Source organism: Lynx rufus, unplaced genomic scaffold (genome assembly GCF_022079265.1).
Source record: "Lynx rufus isolate CCGP_SWC_20201006 ecotype Redwood Valley unplaced genomic scaffold, mLynRuf1.p SCAF_6, whole genome shotgun sequence".
In the NCBI taxonomy this organism is placed as follows: domain Eukaryota; kingdom Metazoa; phylum Chordata; class Mammalia; order Carnivora; family Felidae; genus Lynx; species Lynx rufus.
The window spans coordinates 77,229,798-77,249,963 of NW_025814878.1; positions in this window are offsets into that span (position 1 = coordinate 77,229,798).

Consider the following 20,166-nt stretch of genomic DNA (forward strand, 5'->3'; position numbering starts at 1 on the left):
CATAGAGTTGACATTTTTAGTGTTAATTCATGCAAAGAAAAAGGAAATTTTAAAGTGTAAGAGTTAATTGGATTTTTTTCATTTTAATGAAGTGATTTGTACCGCAATGAAATGACTGAGTCTCAATTTTCGGATGTTATGCTTGGAGCCTCCATAAGATTGGAAATCATAAAGCAAAAAACACGTGACATCTGTTTCCAGTGTTCCTAGGATTTCTGCACCAAACCCCAATATTCCCACCACTCCCTCACACACTTCTGACATGCAGCAAAATAGAACTTAGAAATGGCTTAACACAGAGATCCTCAGAAATGTGTACAGATTTCCCAGGGCCCCAAAAGCAATGGAAAGTCACTCAGATCGTGGAGGCCCTCAGTCCAGGGGAGGTTGTTGGCCCTCACTATGAAAGAAACTAGAGGAGCGTCTGTGTGGTTCAGTCTGTTAAGCATCTGGCTTCGGCTCAGGTCATGATCTTGCAGTTTGTGGCTTCAAGCCCCGTGTTGGGCTCTGTGTTGACAGCTCAGAGCCTGGAACCTGCTTCGGATTCTGTGTCTCCCTCTCCCTCTGCCCCTCACTAACTTGTGCTCTGTCTCTCAAAAATAAATACATGTTAAAAAAAAAATTAAAAGGAAGAAAGAGACTACAGCTGAAGGAGTACCTTTAGAGGATGTTCGAACATGAGTGTTGGACAGGAGCTGTCCCCCTGTGAAGAAATAAAGAGAAACAAACCTAGGATCCTCAAAATTACTTCCATTTTAGAAGGCTATCCATACCACATTTTAAAGTCTGGCTTCCTCCTTGACCATTTGTCACCAGCAAGATCCAGCTTTGCTGACCCCAAAACTTGACCTTTCCTGTCCACCTCCATGTATCCACCTGCCTTTGTCTCACATTTTCCTCAAGCTTTTCTTTCCAGTTTATCTTTCACATCAGGCAAAAGATCCCACACACATAATATCTGGTGACGGGAATAGAAACTACCCCACAAGCAATAATGACTGCCCCAGTGAAGAACTCCAGCCAGCTCTGACCACCTAGACTGGTTTGACCTCAACACGATTCACACCTGCACAAATGGATCATGGAATTACTGACAGTTACCTCTACCTTATTATAACGCCACAATATTCACCCAAGGATTAGTGCAGGCTTCATTAACAAAACACAAAACCTATGTATAGGTATGTTTCCATAAGGCACGTGCACAAACTTATGCCAGCCTCTAAATACAATGACAAAGCTCCCGTTTCTGAATATTCATTCTGACCCTAAATAAAAGAAACCCACTCATCCCTGTTGGGGGGGTCAGGGTTTTGGAAGTTATTCCCTGTGATCTCCTTATCTGCTGCAAACAAAGTTTCCTTTGTGTGACAACTCCATCTGGTGTAGTTCCTATCTATAATTCACCAAGGAGCAAACTCATTTACTTTGGTTACAAAATCTGATGACCCAGATGGGACTCGTCCTTCTGAGGTTCTGCCCTCCAGTTACCTGGGTTAAGCTCCTAGGACCGGATTCTTTGTCCGGGCCTAACTCTTGGTGCTTGTGCCTGCCAGCCTGGTGTGCGACCTCATCTGAAAGCCAGCAGCCGCTCTGACTACTTTTATGCAGAAGATTTCTCTTGGGATAAACTATCCCAAGGAATACATAGGTTTATGGCACAGCTTTATTTTATTATCCCAAGAAACATAGGTTTATGGCACAGCTTTTAGAGGTAAACTAGAGTTTCTCACAAAGTCTGAACAGGTCACATAACAGAACACTCGGAGGGAACTGAATACTCATTTGAGTTCAGTCTAGAAATCCCCAGGTGACAGAAGATCACACAACCCATGGGCTTGGATACCCCTGCCTGGTGAAAGGAGAGTGGTTTAACACAGACTAGTCTAGGATCTGGGAGGCTGAAATAAATCTCTGTCCCACCTAGCTGCTTGTTCCCTGTTTGTATCTTCGCCATGGCTGCTTGTGCATCTCCTCCTTCCCTTACAGCCCAGGAGAAAAGAGGCAGCAAGCGACTCCCATGGTCACAGGAAGCATGCACTGCACGGGGACCACTTAAGAGCTCTCTTTAATTGGTTAAAAGGGATTTCCATGGTGTTGGTTATTTTTCCTCTCTCGCTTGTGATTTTATTTATTTGAGCCCTTTCTCTCTTTTTCTTGGTAAGTCTGGCTAGAAGTTTATCAATTTTATTGACTTTTTTCAAAGAATCATCTCCTGGTTTCATTGATCTGTTCTACTGTATGCGGGGCGGGGGGGAGTTGTTTTTATTTTTGTGCTGTTTTGTTTTTTGGTTTCTATATCATTTATTTCTGCTCTAATATTTATTATTTCCTTCCTTCTTCTGATTTTAAGTTTTGTTTGTTATTCTTTTTCTAGCCCCTTTAGGTGCAAAGTTACATTGTTTATTTGAGATTTTTCTTGCTTCTTGAGAGTGATGAAATAGCTTCTTAATGACATGGAAAGAGAATGTACTTTCCCCAGATGCATGAACTTTATTCAATCATTTACTCGATGAGCACCAACTCTGTGCCAGATATGAGTTTTATTTTTACTATAACTTTGAATAGTAGAAGGCAGAAAAATTTAAGTTGTAACTCACAATAACTGCCTATTGCTAACAGAAGTATTTTGGGAGTAGCTGACAAAAATTATAATCTGCCATTGAGTAAAACACTGTGAGTTTGTGATTTTAGAGCTTAATTTAGTCATAGATACTTAAGTGTTCTCAGATTTTTGAAGGATAAGTTTAAAAACAAAGTTTCATGGAGGCCAAGGTCCCTCCCTCGTTACAGACAAAATATCTGCCTTCATAGAGGTGGCAGGACACTAACAGATGCCTAGGCTCAAAATAGTGATTATTTTAAAAATGAAGCAGATATCTTTATTGTAATTTTAAGCAGAGAAAGAAAAAATTTTCAAAAAAACTTTATGTGGACTTTATATAGACTTGTTTTATTTTTAATAACAATGGAGTAGATTCTATTGTAGAAAAAAGTTTAACATGAGAATTCCACTTTGTTCTTTCTTTAAGAAGAGTAAGTTATAGTCTAGAGCTAGCAAATTTATCCAGAGCAATAGTTGTCAACATTTAGGGATTACCTGAGAAGGTGTAAATAATAGGGAACTTCTCCCCAGAAAACAACATGATTACACATACATAGTTTTGCATATAATTTCAGGGATAAAGAGATTTCTGGACTCCCAAAGCCTACCCATGGGTCAGCTTAAGAGACCAGAGAGACTAGGAAAAGACTTATTCATGTGTCTGATGATGCTAATGAAACTGAATATGTTTATCCCACCCAACCAAGAAATAAAGCTCTATGCAGACTACAATAATTATAACAGAAGTGACAGACCTAATACAATATGTATATTCTATAGCATATAGCATATAGTTTTCACCCAGAATAAACAAATTTAGGCAAGAAAGGAATTGACATCACTGTAGAATTTTCCATCGGAATACTAGCCAAAAACTTCTTTTCAGAATTTGCATTTTCTATTGAAAAATATAAAATATGATATCTAATGTATAAAATGAGTAGAAAAAGAGAAAGTCTTCAGGTTATTATAAATGATTACTGGAAATTTTCAAAGTTCAGATTACATAAACATAAGATGAAAATGAAAACAGCATTCAAAAATAGTAATTTAAGAGATTGTGGGGTGCCTGGGTGGCACAGTCAGTTGAGTGACTGACTTTGGCTCAGGTCATGATCTCATGGTTGGTGAGTTCAAGCCCTGCATCAGGCTAGCTGCTGTCAGTACAGGGCCAGCCTCTGGTCCTCTGTCTCCCTCTCTCCCTCTGCCCCTCCTGTTTGCTCTCTCTCTCTCAAAATTAAATAAGAACATAAAAAAAATTGCAAGTCCATTATCAGAGCATTTATATTTCACAATCTGATGGAAATCAGGAGAACAGCCAGAAATATATGAACCATGTGAAAGCATTACAGATTACTCTTGCCTTCAGTACAAGTATAGAAGTTTCGCTAAAAGCAGACAATCTTAAAAATTCAGTTAGATAGTCAATATAAGTGTTGGAAAACAAATTAAACCTGTGCATGAATCCTTTCTTCAACATCATCACAATTGGTCATCCTACCTCTATTTGAACATTTCTCTATGCTTGAAAACTCAACATGGCAGCACATCCTATTCTCCAGGAAGTTCTTATAGTTAAACAGCCTTAAACTGAGCTAAAAGCCATTTCCACATAACTCCTATCCATTGGTCTTCCTCCTTTCCTCAGGGGCCACAAATCCAATTTATCTCCAGCCCATTTTAGAACTATTAATTATCCTAAGTCATCTTTCCAGGCCAACCTACCTCAGATCTTTCCATCATTTTTCATAAATTAAAGTTGTCAGTATGTTCCCCATTCTATGAACTCAAATTTGTGAATGCCCATTTTAGAGTGAGTACCTAGAACTGAATGCAATATATCAGAGATAATCCAGACAGAAAAGTGGAAATGAAATTAGCCTAAAGGTAAATCTATAAAAGAAAAAAAAGGTAAGCAAATAATAAGTATTTAATAAATGAGTAAATAAAACTATTGATTCATATTTATTTTGTAGACAAGACTGTCCCATATGAATGAAGTAAAATTATGTTTTCTTGTCCTAAATATTAGTGATGGCATTTTAAAAAGTTAAATGTAGTACTTCAATTTATTTCAAATAAATTTCATCTTGTCAGATACAGAAGAGCTTTGCAGCATATAGAAATCATTTCAGATGCTGATTCTTCACTCAATATATTTTTTATACTCCCAGATTCATGCTTTATGCAAATTTAGCAAGAATTACTTGTACATTAGCATTCAAAGCAGTGATAAAAATCTTAAACTCAACAGTATACTGAGATGCCACCAGAGACCTATTTCCTATAGGTTATCAATGATATAATTAGTAGGACCTTTCAGGTATAATTGTTCCACTCATTAAGTATCCACGTAATTTATTATCAGTTTCCACACATGTTTTTTCCACAGGATATAATTTTGAAAAGTGTCAAATTGTTACTCACATCCAAATTTGCTATATTACTTTTTTCTACCACTTTAGTAACTAACTGTATCACACACACAAAGAAAATTCTATCAAAGTGTGCCTTTTTGGTAAACCCAGCCCACCCTTCAGGAAGTTATTTCCTCTCTAAATACTCACATCTATTTACTTTTTAAATCTATCTTCAAAGCCTGTTGGACTAAAAATTTCACTCTCTTTTTTTAAAGTTTATTTTTGAGAGAGAGAGACAGAAAGGGAGGGACAGAGAGCAAGCGGGAGAGAGAGAATCCCAAGCAGGCTCTGTGCTGTCAGCTCAGAGCCCAACACAAGACTTGATCCCGTGATCCGTGAGATCATGACCTGACTGAAATCAAGAGCCAGACACTTAGCTGACTAAGCCACCCAGGTGCTCCCAAATTCCCCTCTTTTGGATAGCATCTCTGGGTCTTCATTATACTCATTTTGACAATTCAAAGGCTTTTTTCTTTACACTGAAAAAGCACTTCACTACTTACAAGTAGACCAGGGTAGATAGATAGATAGATAGATAGATAGATAGATAGATATAGATATAGATATAGATATAGATATAGATATAGATATAGATATATCTTTTATTATTTCTCTATTATTGGGGGAGGAGTGCTTACGAAAACTGACATTAATAATGTCACAGTCTTATTCATCCTGTCAATTGTCTTTTAGACTCATGTGTGCCATAGCAGACTCTCTCAGAAATAAAACTTATGAAGACAATACTGTAAATGGCATGGCTTACCTGGTTTTGTGCATATAGGTAGGATTTACCAAATACAGGATCTATATTTAAAATATCTTTGAAAAGATTCTCTAAATGTGGATTACTTAAAGGTGACAAAATGAATTGTTAGGAATGATTTATTCTGCCATTGATAGTAAGAATTACATATCATTTTTCAAGACTATATACAGCAAATAATACAGGGATTATAGTACCAAGCTTCAGCAAGTATTCACAATGGTATTACTGGTAATCTTTACTAATTCAGAGTAAAAGAATCACCTGTTCTGCTCCAAATCTTCTAATTCCAAGACTTTTTTTTCCAGTGCTATCTGGGCATTGTTATCTTACTTTTTGATTCAGATCCTTTATTATTAATTTCTCTTTATAATTAATCAAAGTACATTCTTCAAGAACTGACTTTTCATCAGTTGATCAATTCATTCATTCAACTGATATTTATCAGACATCTGCTCTTCCTGGACACTGTTCTAGGCTCTAACTGCAGAAAAAGACAAGTCAAATTCCCTCCTCTCCAACTTATATTTTAGTGGAGAGTTTGCCTTTTGCACTCATCAGAGATAATGATAAGCACCATGGAGAAATACAACAGGAGGGTCACACAGTAGGGATGAGAGTGGAGCTCTTTATTTAGACCAGAAGACCACTCTGCAGAGATGGCATGTGAGCTGAGAACCGAATGAAAAGATGGAGTAAAGGATGTAGAGATTCGGGGGAAGAAGTTTCCAAGTGAAGGAAAGGACAAGTAAAAAGAAAGTTTGGCATATCTAAAAGGAGAAAAGAAAGATGATTCACCTGGAGTATATTGGAAATGAAAGTGAGCCATAGGTAATGTCCAAATCAGATACAGTCATATAGACCATATTAAGTATATGTTACTTTATTCTAATCCTATTACATAGAAGGGTGTTAAGCAGAATAGTGATATGACCTGGTCAGTAATATGCTATGATTTAATTATTACAGAACCATTATGAAGGCTGGATGAAGAATAGAAGAATGCAAAAAAAGCTAAAAGGCTTGGTGGGTATAGAACTATAGAGAGAAGGGGTCAGATCTGGAATGTTTCTGAAGGTACTGCTAGCTTGATTACAAAACAGATATGGGTGTGAGGAAAATAGAGGATCCAACAAGGCCTTCTAAGTGTTTGACCTAAGTCACTTGGTGATAGATGTTGCTATTATTGAGATAGTGAAGACTGAGAGTTGGAAATATGCATAAGAAATCAAAAGTCCTATTTTGGATGCATTTAATATTGATATCCCACTTATACACCTGGCAAATATTTCAAATAGAATTTGAGTTCAAAAGATGTCTAAAACATCAACATAAAAATGATAATTTAAGTTACCCAGGATTACATGAGGTGAGCATTCAGACAGAAAAAGAGGAACTGGGAAACAAAACTTAGAGAGCAAAGAAGGAGAAACCAGCAAAGGGTACCAAGGTGATGAGTGGCAGTGGGGTAGAATGAGACCCACAGAGGGTGGTATCCCAGAGGCCTGGGGATGACAGTGTTTCAAAAAGGGCAGGGTCAGGGGTGCCTGGGTGGCGCAGTCGGTTGAGCGTCCGACTTCAGCCAGGTCACGATCTCGCGGTCCGTGAGTTCGAGCCCCGCGTCAGGCTCTGGGCTGACGGCTCAGAGCCTGGAGCCTGTTTCCGATTCTGTGTCTCCCTCTCTCTCTGCCCCTCCCCCGTTCATGCTCTGTCTCTCTCTGTCCCAAAAATAAATAAACGTTGAAAAAAAAAATTAAAAAAAAAAAAAAAGGGCAGGGTCAAGTGATAAAGCTACTGAAAGGCTGAGTAAGATGAAGACTAATAGTTGAGCAGTGGGTAAAATGGAGGCCCAAGGTGGTCTTGACGAGGGTTGTTTCAATGCAATGGGGGAACTAGGATCAGAAAGGATTGGGTTAAAAAAATAATTGGTGAGGAGAGAAGGTAGTAAGTGCCCCTTTATCTGATTTGCTCCACAAAATACTGACTGTGAATGTGGGATCCTCTAGGTCTTTGTTGCCAGTTCAGTGCTCTCTGCATATTATTCACCTGTCACCTGGTGGATTAAAGAAGGGGAATTTTAGATGTGATTATATAGTATGAGTTAGTTCCTGCCTAGACTCTGAAATGAAAATTATGAAGATTATGCAGAATTATATGTTTACATATGTAACTTGTTTGTTTTACTTCTATACCTATATATTTACATATATGCTTGGTTGTTTTACTTGAAATAAAAACAAATATTCTCTAGATTATTTATCTCAAGTACGACAGGCATCACACAAACCAGAATTTTAGTACCAAGCCAATACTACTAGTAATATTATTCAGTCCGTAAACCACAAGGTATTTAATTGTATTAAGAATATCGGGGATTATGTTGTCATGTTACTATCACTAACCAAATTTACTCACATTACTTTTCTATAACAAAAAATTTTTTTTTGCCTAAAACAAAACTATAATGCAATTCCCAGACTCTCAGTCTGCACCAACACTTTATTAATTGTGGAATTCACATCTATACATGAAGGTACATGGCATAATTAATAAACTAGTGAGGAAGTCATGTGGAATCTAAGTCTACCAGAGTATCTTCCCTCTTTAAGCAATCCCAATAATTATTGAAAAATATTGTTAAGAACAAAGTACTGCAAAAAATGTTACTGATATTAGTTAATAATGGCCAATATGAACACTTATTATTTAAGTCACTATTCCTAAAAATATCGATATGTTTAATCCTTAGAACAAACTTATAGAGTAGTACTATTATCATTTCCATTTTAAGGGTAAAGAAATGTAGGCACACTGAGTTTAGTAACTTGCCCAAGTCACAAGTATGGTTATTGCGGCTACACACCCTTGGGTCTTAATGACCTTGCTATATTATTGAAGAGTCCTTTCTTAAGAAGAAAGATAGGGGTGACATCAGCAAGATGGCAGAGTAGGAAGCCCTGAACCCTCCTCTCCCACAGAAGCAAGCCAATTCAGTAACTTCCAAGTTAGACTGACCTGGGAAACAGAAAGGAGAACAGATTAGGTAACATACTGAAAATGCAGGCACTAAATGAAAGCTCTTGCGAAAACTGAAATGTCTGACCTGCCACCTCTCCCCTCCCAGTTCCAGAATGCCAACAATCATGCTTATACTATATTCACTTTCCTATCTATACTTAGCTCCACCTCAAGCAGGAGATTCAAAATCTCTTGTCTGAAAAATTAAACTATCAAAGAAACACCTACAGATACTGACATCCAGGGCTTTCCAACAGAAAACTGGAGATCGTTCACCAAAAGCAAGCTCTGCCCAGTCTCCAACCCCTGCCAGTGCACACAGAGTTTGTCATCAGCTTATTAGTGGCTTAGTTCTAAATTACAATTAGTGGCCAAGGCTACCAGACATTTGGGAAAGGCTCTAACAAGTATAGATTGCTATTTAAAACAAACAAAACTAAACAAAACAAAAACACATTCAGAGAAAACAAAATAGCAAAAGCTAAAATAACTAAAAAGCGTAATAAAAATTCACGAGAGGATTTGGAATGTATAATAGAAGAAATCCTTCAAAGGTGGAGGGGAGATCAAGATAAAAAATAAAAGAGAGCATTAATCTAGAATGTAACTATTAAACCAATAGGAATTTCAGAAAGAGAAATAGAAAGAAAGGGAACCATTAAAAGAATGAGAAACTAATATTTTCCAAAACAACTTCAAGACTCTAAGAAAATGTCTAACCAAAGGCCCAAATAATTTTAAGAAAATTAAACTAAAAAAACCCTATATTGAGACACATTATTATACAATTTCAAAATAATAATACAGCCCTAAAAGCTTCCCAACAGAGAAGCAATGTCATACAGAAAACATAAAAGTTGCCAATCTCTTCAGAGTTTTCAAAAGCAACACTACAAGCTAGCAAAAGACAAAGCCATGCTTTCAAAATTCTGAGTGAAAATGAGATTCAGTATAGACCTCTTCCCCTATTTAAACTACCAGTGAAGTAGTGAAGTGAGTAAAGACATTTTTCAAATTTGTTTTTAACATTTATTTATTTTGAGAGACAGAGAGACGCAGAGTATGAGCAGGGGAGGGGGAGAGAGAGAGAGAGACAGAGAGATACAGAATCTGAAGCAGGCTCCAGGCTCTGAGCTGTTTGTTAGCACAGAGCCCGAAGCGGGGCTCGAACTCAAGAACTGCAAGACCATGACCTGAGCTGAAGTCGGACGCTCAACCGACTGAGCCACCCAGGCACCCCAAAGACATTTTTCAATATATAAATCTTTGCATATTTATGTCCCATGGGCTTATTCTCAAGAAACTACAAGAAAAACATGTGCCACTAGGAAAAGAGTAAACCAGGAATGAAAAAAATTAACACAAGAACTAAGTGGCAAAAATTCCCAAGACAAATGCTAGGCAACTGCCAAAAACGGAAACCCTTTAGGCTGGAAGAGGAGGTCAGAGAGTTCCAGGAACATGCCTTCAGAAAGTTAATTGATCTGATAAATCTTTTAACAGACAATCCAAATGGAAATTTGGATTGGGAAATATTTTACAGAGAAGATGTGCAAATGGTTATTCTAATAAAATAATGGGGCAGTTATTAAAAATATCACATAAGAAAATAAAATCATAGAAACTGTTTGGAACAAAAATGGATGATGTTTAAATTGTTATGTCAGTGGCAGTAAATATAGTTTTATCTAACAATTCATCTGTAATTATATTGGAATGATATGGTTAGATGAAAAGGAGGCCTGAGTTAAAATACTCATGTAACATAAAATGAAAAAAAAATAGATACTAAAATTGATTAGTCAATTGAAAAGATGGAAAATGAGATAATAGCATAGGATTATCACTTACTATACTGGTAAATCCCAAGGAAACATCTAACAGGATAGAAGATGTTTGCTTCTGGAGAGATGTGGTGAGGGGTAGTACTGGTTGGTGACCAGGACTGTTATTTTTTACTATAGTGCCTGTAGTACAAAATAATTTTTTAATTAAAAAAAATTAAATTTAATGGCTTTTTTTTTCTTGCTTTAAAGCAGCCCCTTTCGGGCATCTGGGTGGCTCAGTTGGTTAAGCGTCCAACTTCAGCTCAGGTCACCATCTCACGGTTTGTGGGTTCGAGCCCTGTGTTGGGCTCTGTGCTGACAGCTGAGTCTGGAGCCTGCCTCAGATTCTGTGTCTCCTTCTCTCTGTGCCTCTCCCCTGCTCACACTCTGTCTCTCTCAAAAAAAAAAAAAAAAAAAGAAAGAAAAAAGAAAGAAACATCAAAAAAACCTTGAAAGCAGCCTTATTCTTATACTTATAGCTGATAAGGATGATACATATCAAAGGCCTTGGGCTGTCAGCTAAAACACTCAAAAGAGCAAATTATTCAGCACCCACTATGAGACTACCCAATGTGATCAGTGCTAGTTTTCTCAAAGCAATATTACCCTAACTTGCATAGTTACTGCGTGTAAGTAAAAGTCTCTAAGAATTTAACTAAATTGACACAACAAATTCCACTGAAATTTAGTCATTTAAAATACATAAAATATTATATGAAAATTATAATTTCATAATGTAAATAGGAAAGGTCCTTTGTCTCTCATCAGATTTATCATTTATAACTTTAATGTTTAATGTTCAATTTACATAATATTTACATATATTTTATGACCTTAAGGAAACATAAAGAAAAAAAACGTTTGGCCTTTCCACCCAAAAGCAAATTTGACTTGGAAAGACACTATGTTTTTCATAAACAGCTTAATGAGACATTTTGCATGTCATGCATACAACACAGATACTGTGAACTAATGGTTCTGGATAGTAATCCTAATATCCATCTGTTAGTATGTTAGAAGAAAACAATCTCAGAATGTTTGGGCTCTATTTTAAATGATGAAGAATTGAAACTTGGGACAAATTTTGAAAAAAATTTAATGGTTTAATGTCTTGTGCATCAAAATAGCTAAAGAGGCTTTTAATTGATTTTTAAGAAAAATACTTTTTTCAGTTTTACTTCTTTGAACACCAAAACTTAAAGCGATAATCAAACATATGACTCTGCGGGCTTGGCAAATAAATTTACTTGGTTGCGCATGTTCATTCAGGTTGAGGCACTAACAAAGGCAGGTTTTTAAATCAGTTCAAAATTTTTTTTCTATGAAATCCATGAGGACGTTTTAGTGCTCTTAAAAGCTAGATTCTGATAACTGTGGTTGAACTTGCAGTAAAATGAAAAACTCCATATCCCGTTCTAACTCACTCTCCAAAGGCAATAGCCAATGGGGGGATGTGGTTGACTGTGTCAATAATGACCAAACTGCAGACAACTGAAATATCTTTTGATGTGGACTACATTTCAATTCAGTTTTTCTCTAAGTAATTTTTTTAAGGATTTGTATCAAGATGAGGAAAAAAAGTTTTCTGCCTTATATAGATTTCACTGAATCCAGCTAAAAGTTAAGCAAAATTCTTTCTTCTTATTCATCATAAGAGATTAACTGTTATTTGGCCCCCAAGTGGCATATAAAGTCAAAGATAATTTTTAGCAATGACATAGCTTATAATTTAGATTAGAAAAAGGTAATTGCATTATTCCATCTCCTCTGTTTCTTCAAGGAAGAATTTAGTCCCTATTTTGCATTAAAAAATAATACCAGTACTTTCCTATCAGCAATTTATGTGGAAGTCTCTTTCTTTTTAAAAATACTCTGAACTCCATGTCAACCCATTTTAACACTGATTTGATTGGCTTCTAATATATGAAAATGGATTATCAATAATAAATATTCATGGTAATTATTAATATGTCATCTGAATTGGATAACTTTGGATTGACATTATAATTCTTAGCTTTCTGAGTTAGCTAATAATAAATAAGTTAGGAAATTTAATATATGCATACCTTGGTTTCCTGTTCCTATAATAAATCTTTATCTGACGGAAGCTAAGAATGATGTTCTGGGAAATATTGTGGAAAATTTACCTTGTCTATGTTTTGTAACCAATTTGGTTGATTCTAATCACTCATTACGTACTGGGAAGTTCTATAGATAATACGTTCACTTTTATAGGAGTACTACATTTTTAGCTATGGTAAAGAAAATTTGAAAATACCACTTTATCAATTAGTGGGTTGATTCTAGTAATAATTTTCTCTAAGGACAACCTAACTAAAAACTACAATCATGGCTTTTAAACATTGTTAACTAGATCTTTAAAAATATCGCATCTCGGGGCACATGCGTGGTTCAGTCAGTTGAGTATCCGAATCTTGATTTTGATTCCAGTCGTGATCCATGGTTGTGGGATTGAGCCCGCATTTGGCTCCACACTGAGCATGGAGCCTGCTTGGGATTCTCTCTCCTATCTTCTCTCTGCCACTCTCCCACTTGCTCTTTCTTTCTTTCTCTCTCAATAAATAACTCAAAATAAATACAGCAACTTAAAAAAATAAAATATTACATTTAAAATAATAATAAAATATCAAATTTATCAGTACAGACTTTATATTCAAGTGCATTAACCCACAATAAATTGCACATGGATTATTGGCTGAAAAATTCAATTGTAGCTAGAATATCATCAGTTCAGTGTCATGAACCTGTGTCCTGAGAACTGACAACTAAATTTATATTCTTTTGTAAATTAGCTTGTACATATATTTTTAATAACTTCTACTGTTTTTATTTTAAATTCATCAACACCTTTGAGAAATATCCAATGGAAATAAAAAGCTAAAATAAATACTTATCCAATTTTATTTTATTTTATTTTATTTTATTTTATTTATTTTTTTTTTAATTTTTTTTTCAACGTTTATTTATTTTTGGGACAGAGAGAGACAGAGCATGAACGGGGGAGGGGCAGAGAGAGAGGGGGACACAGAGTCGGAAACAGGCTCCAGGCTCTGAGCCATCAGCCCAGAGCCCGACGCGGGGCTCGAACTCACGGACCGCGAGACTGTGACCTGGCTGAAGTCGGACGCTTAACCGACTGCGCCACCCAGGCGCCCCACTTATCCAATTTTAAAAGAAACTTCTAAAAAACTTGGGTTTTTATTTCTATTGACTATGTCTCAAAAGCATTTTTTAAAAACTGGGGGTGCCTGGGTGGCTCAGTTGGTTGAGCGCTGGACTCTTGATTTCTGCTCAGGTCGATTTCATGGTTTATGGGTTTGAGCCCTGCCTCCAGCTCCACACTGGAGTGGAGCAACAGTGGAGCCTCCTTGGGATTTTGTCTGTCCCTCTCTCTCTGCCCATCCCCCACTTGTGCTCTAAACAAATAAATAAGTGAACAAATCAAACATCTGAAAGAACTTCTGGTTTTAAAATATTTGATCTCTCTCATCATTGTTTCCAGAACTTTGCTCTCAATGGTCTCCATTTTCTGTACATTTTCTGTGACAGATTATAAACACGACCATATTCTTTATTCTTCCCTGTATCTACAATCTTTGAAGGCTTTAAATCTCTACCCTTGAATCTGAGCTGACTTTGTGGCTTGTTTTGGTAAATTAAGAGAGCAAAAGTAGTAATTTTAGCAGATCCACAACTAGACCTCCAGAGGCCCTGCATGCTTCCTTCTCTTTTGGAACTCTGTTTAGCCACCATATGAAGAAGCCTGGGCTGGTTTGTTGTATGATAAGAGACTGCATGGTTAAACTAGAGTTGAGTCAATCTAGTTGTCCTAACCAAGGCTCTAGACATATGAGAAAGTCCACCCAACATCAGCAAAGTGACTCACCTAAGGATGCCTGAAGGAGCCCAGCCAAGAGAAATTGCCCAGCTGAGCCCAGCCTAGACCGCCATCCAGGAAAGTCAGGAGCTAAAGGAATGGTTGCTGTTTAATGCCACTAAGTTTTAAGGTGGTTTCTTGCATTATACTATATAATTAATGCAGTTAGGCATTGCAAAGTCTAATAGATTTGGGCTACAAATTGATATATCACTATGAAATGTGATTCTCTAACATATGCCTTTCATTTAAGAATGATTCCTGTGTGAAGCATCAATAAGATACATGTCTTCTCTTGTCAATATCTAGAATTATGCATGCTACACAATGCTGTAATTGTTTTACTGAAACCCAGAGGGTCATTCTCCTTCTATTACTCACTCATTCTCTCTTCCTTTTCATTTCTGTCTATTCTACTCTCTTTCTCCACTCATAACAATGCATAGCCAACTCATGGCTCAAATGACTCAAACTAATGATAGAGATAGTTTATTCCTCCTATTGGCAAATTAGGTTATTTACTGACTTATGTAGAAATCTGTCAAAACACCAATTTCCAGACTTTCTCTCCATCATTCGGTGCAAGATTTTAACAATGTGCCACTTTTTCTATTTTGCCTTCCATTGTTCATTAGGGATTTAATAAAATGTTAAGAAATGATGATGGAAAGTTCCAATGGTTTTCCATTATTTTCATTTAGTAAAACAATCTGAATGGAACAGAGATTGCCACTCTGCACTTCAAATAGTTTTTCAGCAATTTCTATATAATTGCATTGCCTGAATGTACTAGACGTCTCAGAAACTATTTACTTCTTTGAGACATATTTCAGAACACGCACTTTTTAGTTAATCTGTGTTTTCCATTGAGTTTTTAAACACTTAGTTACATCAATATGCTATTATAAACAATGGAATCTCAAAACTAGTATGCAATTTAATATAAGATTATGTTATGACTTCAATCATATTTTACACATATATTTTCTTCATATGTATCTCCATTATTTGAGGAATCAAACTGACTTTTCCTAGCCATGATTTGCAATATTTGTTTGCTAAATGAAACTAAATCATAGGATTTAAATAATGGATGGCTGGCCTAGTGCAAATATTCTAAATGGCTGCCATGAGTTGCAGTTTAAAAGAAGAAGAACTCATATTTGAATAGGTTAATTTATCTAACAAAGATTTTTGAGTACATAGATTACTGGGGATACAAAGCCAGAAATTTATTTTTTCTTTGAGATGCTCACCTTGTGAAAGAAGAGACAAAACACATGAACAGAAAATCCTATGTCATGGTATAAGAAGATTGAATAAAATTAATCAAGAGTAAAGAGAATGGAGTAACTCTCCTGAAAAAGTTAGTAAATCTTCACAAAAGAAGAAACTTTAGAATGGATTAATTCTTTGATTTGTCAGCCATAAGGGAGAGGGAAAAGGCACAGATATATAGGCAGAGGAATTGTTTTAATCACCTTCCATTCACCCCATTGGTCACAGAGTGAACAACTAGGGGCTGTGGCAGGCAGGCTTTGTTGTATCAAGAGGGTAAGGTACTCCTCGGGGTTCCTGCAGGACAGTATCGTCAGCTTGTTTGAATAATTTCATGGCTACTACTCAGGGATAAGGAAAACTACATCTAGTCCCTTGATAATATGGTTGTTTAGCCAGAGAACCTTATCTGTGGGAACAGAATAAGGAGGGAAACTTGCAGTTAGGTCATTAGAGACCTTCCTGATTTTACCAGATGTCAAGTCAGCACATAATTTTGAGTCTTTATGTCTTATACCACAGGAAAAGAATGTAAAAGTGATAGAATTCCGAATATCCTTGATGTTTTATACAAATGGTGAGAAGTTCTGTATTAGGACATGGATGGGTAGAAGGTGACAAGGACGGAAAGTTTGCACATATATTTGGTATCTCTGACAGATTTTTAGGAGAATAGCTATTCTATCTTATTCAAGATTGTGTACCCACAACCTAGAAAGATACTTGACACATACATTTCAAAAAGTGATTTGAGGGGCACCTGGGTGGCTCAATCAGTTAATCATCCAACTTCATTTCAGGTCATGAGCTCCCTGTTAGTGGGTTCGAGAGCCCCATGTTGGGCTCTGTGCTGACAGCTCAGAGCCTGGAGCCTGCTTCAGATTCTGTGTCTCCCTCTCACTCTGCCCCTTCCCCACTCGTGCTCTGTTTGTCTCTCTCTCTCTCTTTCAAAACTAAATAAAACATTAAAAAATTTTTAAGGTGATTTGAATGAATTAATAAAATAATAGTTTGTGGTAAGACTTCTGTGGGTATTGAGATATACAAATAAATAAAACCTGGCCTTCACTTACAGGTATTTTGTCTGGCAAAGACAGAACAAAAATATAGTCAAATAAGTTAAGTTGACTATTAAAATTATACTCAAGTATTATGTTTGGGGCAGATTTTAAGGACTTCATGGGCTAAATTACAGTTAAGATTTAATTCTCTAGTCAAAGGAGAGATGAGACAGAATTTTAGGGATAATCGTGACACAAGTGTATTTGTTATTTAAGTGGCAAGCTCTGATGGAAAAGGGGCAGTGTGAATGAATTGGGAAGAACCTGAAGGTTGAGACCATAGTTATACCAGTCAAGAAGAGACATTATGGGGTGAAGTAGTATGGGGCAAATGATATATTTGAGATAATTTCAAATTTCTGTGACACAGAGAACATACAGAAAAGTGGTGATTGACATATAGGAATCTACCTCCTAGAATATGAGCAAAGAAAAACTGATCTGACTAGAAAGATCTCAGAGTTTTTTACTTTGAGGCCCAGTGTAAAAGAATGCAGGTATGAACATTGTAATACTTGGATAATGAATATAGAGCAACAGAACTTTCCATTTCAAGGTACAGAATGCCTAGCAGGCAAGTATTTGTGCCCTTAGCAAAAACCAAAAACACTGTGTTTATTTTTAAAAAGAAAGAAACTGAGTAGGAGAACATGCATTTTGCCTTAGCAAATGCCCGCAATCTGAAATGTGAGATTTTCCCAGTCCAGCCTCGCACCAACTCATGTAAAAGCCTGTAGGAGATAGGAGATAGACACCAGACAGCACCTCTACTAAAATCATTTTGAATTACAAATGCACATGCAAGAAATACAAAACACTAAAGATAAGTCATACTATAAGTGAAAAGATTAAAATAAAACAAACATAGCAAACAAACAAACAAAAAACAATGACTGCAGATCCAATAATGACAATCCAGGAAACAGAAAATAATTATTTAAAAGGGTCTTAAAGTCTTTTGTGAGAAATTCTACAGTATATCCACAAAAACAAAGACAAGGTGTAGGAAGTATTTAAGAAAACAAGAAAGAGCTAAAAAAAAAAGAAATATTGTCAAATAAAAATTTAATTTAAATGTTAAAACATAGGGGCACCTGGGTAGTTCAGTCTGTTGAGCGTCTGACTTCGGCTCAGGTCATGATCTCATGGCTTGTGAATTCAAGCCCCGTGTGGGGCTCTGTGTTAACAGTTCAGAACCTGGAACCTGTTTCAGATTCTGTGTCTCCATCTCTCTCTGTCCCTCCCCTGCTCACACTTTGTCTCTTTTTCTGTCATAATAAATAAACATTAAATTAAAAAAATTTTTGATGTTGAAACATAAAATCAAGAAAGATTACAAAATGGAAAATACAAGTTTAAAAGGATTTTCCAAAGATGAATAGGCCCAACTGAGGAGTCCAACATCAAAATAATAATGTCAGAATGAGAATACTGAGGGAAGAAGATTTCAACAAAATAATACAAAAGATTATCCTAGAATTGCAGTTGATATTATATGAGTCTTTAGATTAGAAATGCCCACTGTGTAACTTGTAAATTAAATAAAGAAAATAAAGACAACAAGACTGATTTCATCTCCTTGGGATATATATCTAGAAGTGTGATTGTTGGATCATATGGTAGTTCTATTTTTAATTTTTTGAGCAACCTCCAGACTGTTTTCCACAATGGCTGCACCAGTTTGCATTCCCACCAACAGCACACCAGTATTCTCTTTTTGCCACATTTTCACCACCACTTGATATCTCTTGTCTTTATTGTAGCCATTCTAACAGGTATGAGGACATATCTCATTACGGTTTTGATTTGCATTTTCATGATGATTAGTTATGCTGAATACCTTTTTATATACTTGTTGACCATTTGTATGTCTCCTTTGGAGAAATGTATATTCAGATCCTTTGCCCATTTTTTAATTGAGTTATAGGAGAGCTCCTTATATATTTAGGATAGTAACCTCTTAGGTATATTGTTTGCAAATATTTTCTACCATTCGGTAGGTTGTCTTTTCATTTTGCTGTTTCCTTTCTTGTTCAGAAGCTTTTCGTTTGATATATTATAATACTATATTGGTCTATGTGTCTGTTTTTATGCCATTTCCACACTGTTTTGATTATCATTAGCTCTGTCACATAATTTGAAACCAGGAGTATTTTTCCAGCTTTGTTCTTCCTGCTCAAGTTTGTTTTGGTTATTAGAGATGTTTTGTGGTTTCATATGAAGTTTTGGATTGTATTTTCTATTTCTGAAAAAAACAATGCCATTGGAATTTTGATGGGGATTGCATATACAATAACCTAAAAACTAAATTAGAAAGTTAGCCACCAACAATAATCCTTATGTAATGTTACAAGATACAAGAATGAAGGAACCGGTGTTTATATGTATACCACATAATAAACAAGGAAGGCAATACATATAGCTGTAGCAATCTCATTTCTGTAACTAGCCATAAGGCTGTGGTTGATATAACTTCCTTCTTCCACAACACATTCCATATTCCCTTGGCAGTAAGTCAGAACTTTAGTCAGTTGGAATTCTTTCCCTGGTCATCCCTAAAGGGTCTGAAACCTCAGTAGCCCTGCTCATTTTGGATTACTGTATTTTTCCATTGATTTTTATTAATAGATATGGCACCCCAAAGGATTCCCTGGGTTCCAGATATTCTCCTCCCTGCCCACTTGTGTAGCAACATGATTTCCCTTGATGACTTGAACCAAACACCTCAGGCAACATCGTAATTCCCTAAAGTGTCAGTTTCAACTTAACAATTTAAATGGAATCATTTAACTTCCCTAGGGGAAGTTTTTTGTTTGTTTTGTTTTGTTTTGCTTGTTTTGTTTTTGCCTTGGGAACTAAGATCTCTAAATTAGCAAAGTTCAGGGGCGCCTGGGTGGCTCAGTCAGTTAAGTGTCCAGCTGCTGCAGCTCAGGTCATGATCTCGTAATTATGAGTTTGAGCGCTACATTGGGCTCTGTGTTGACAGCTTGGAGCCTGGAGCTTGCTTTGGATTCTGTGTCTCCCTCTCTCTCTCTGCCCCTTCCCTGCTTTCGCTGTCTATCTCTCAAAAATAAATAAACATTTTTAAAATAAATAAATAAATTAGCAAAGTTCAAAGTTGCAAGGATGCAGCAAAAGTTCCATAAATAGATTATTAAGTATAATAGTGAAAGGAGTTATTCCCATTTGCACCCTGGAGAAGGAATAAAGCAGTTGGCTTTGATCAATTTTTTCTGTTAATTGTAGGAATCAAAGGGGAATAACTTGAAGGAGAGAAAGAAGATAGGCAATGTG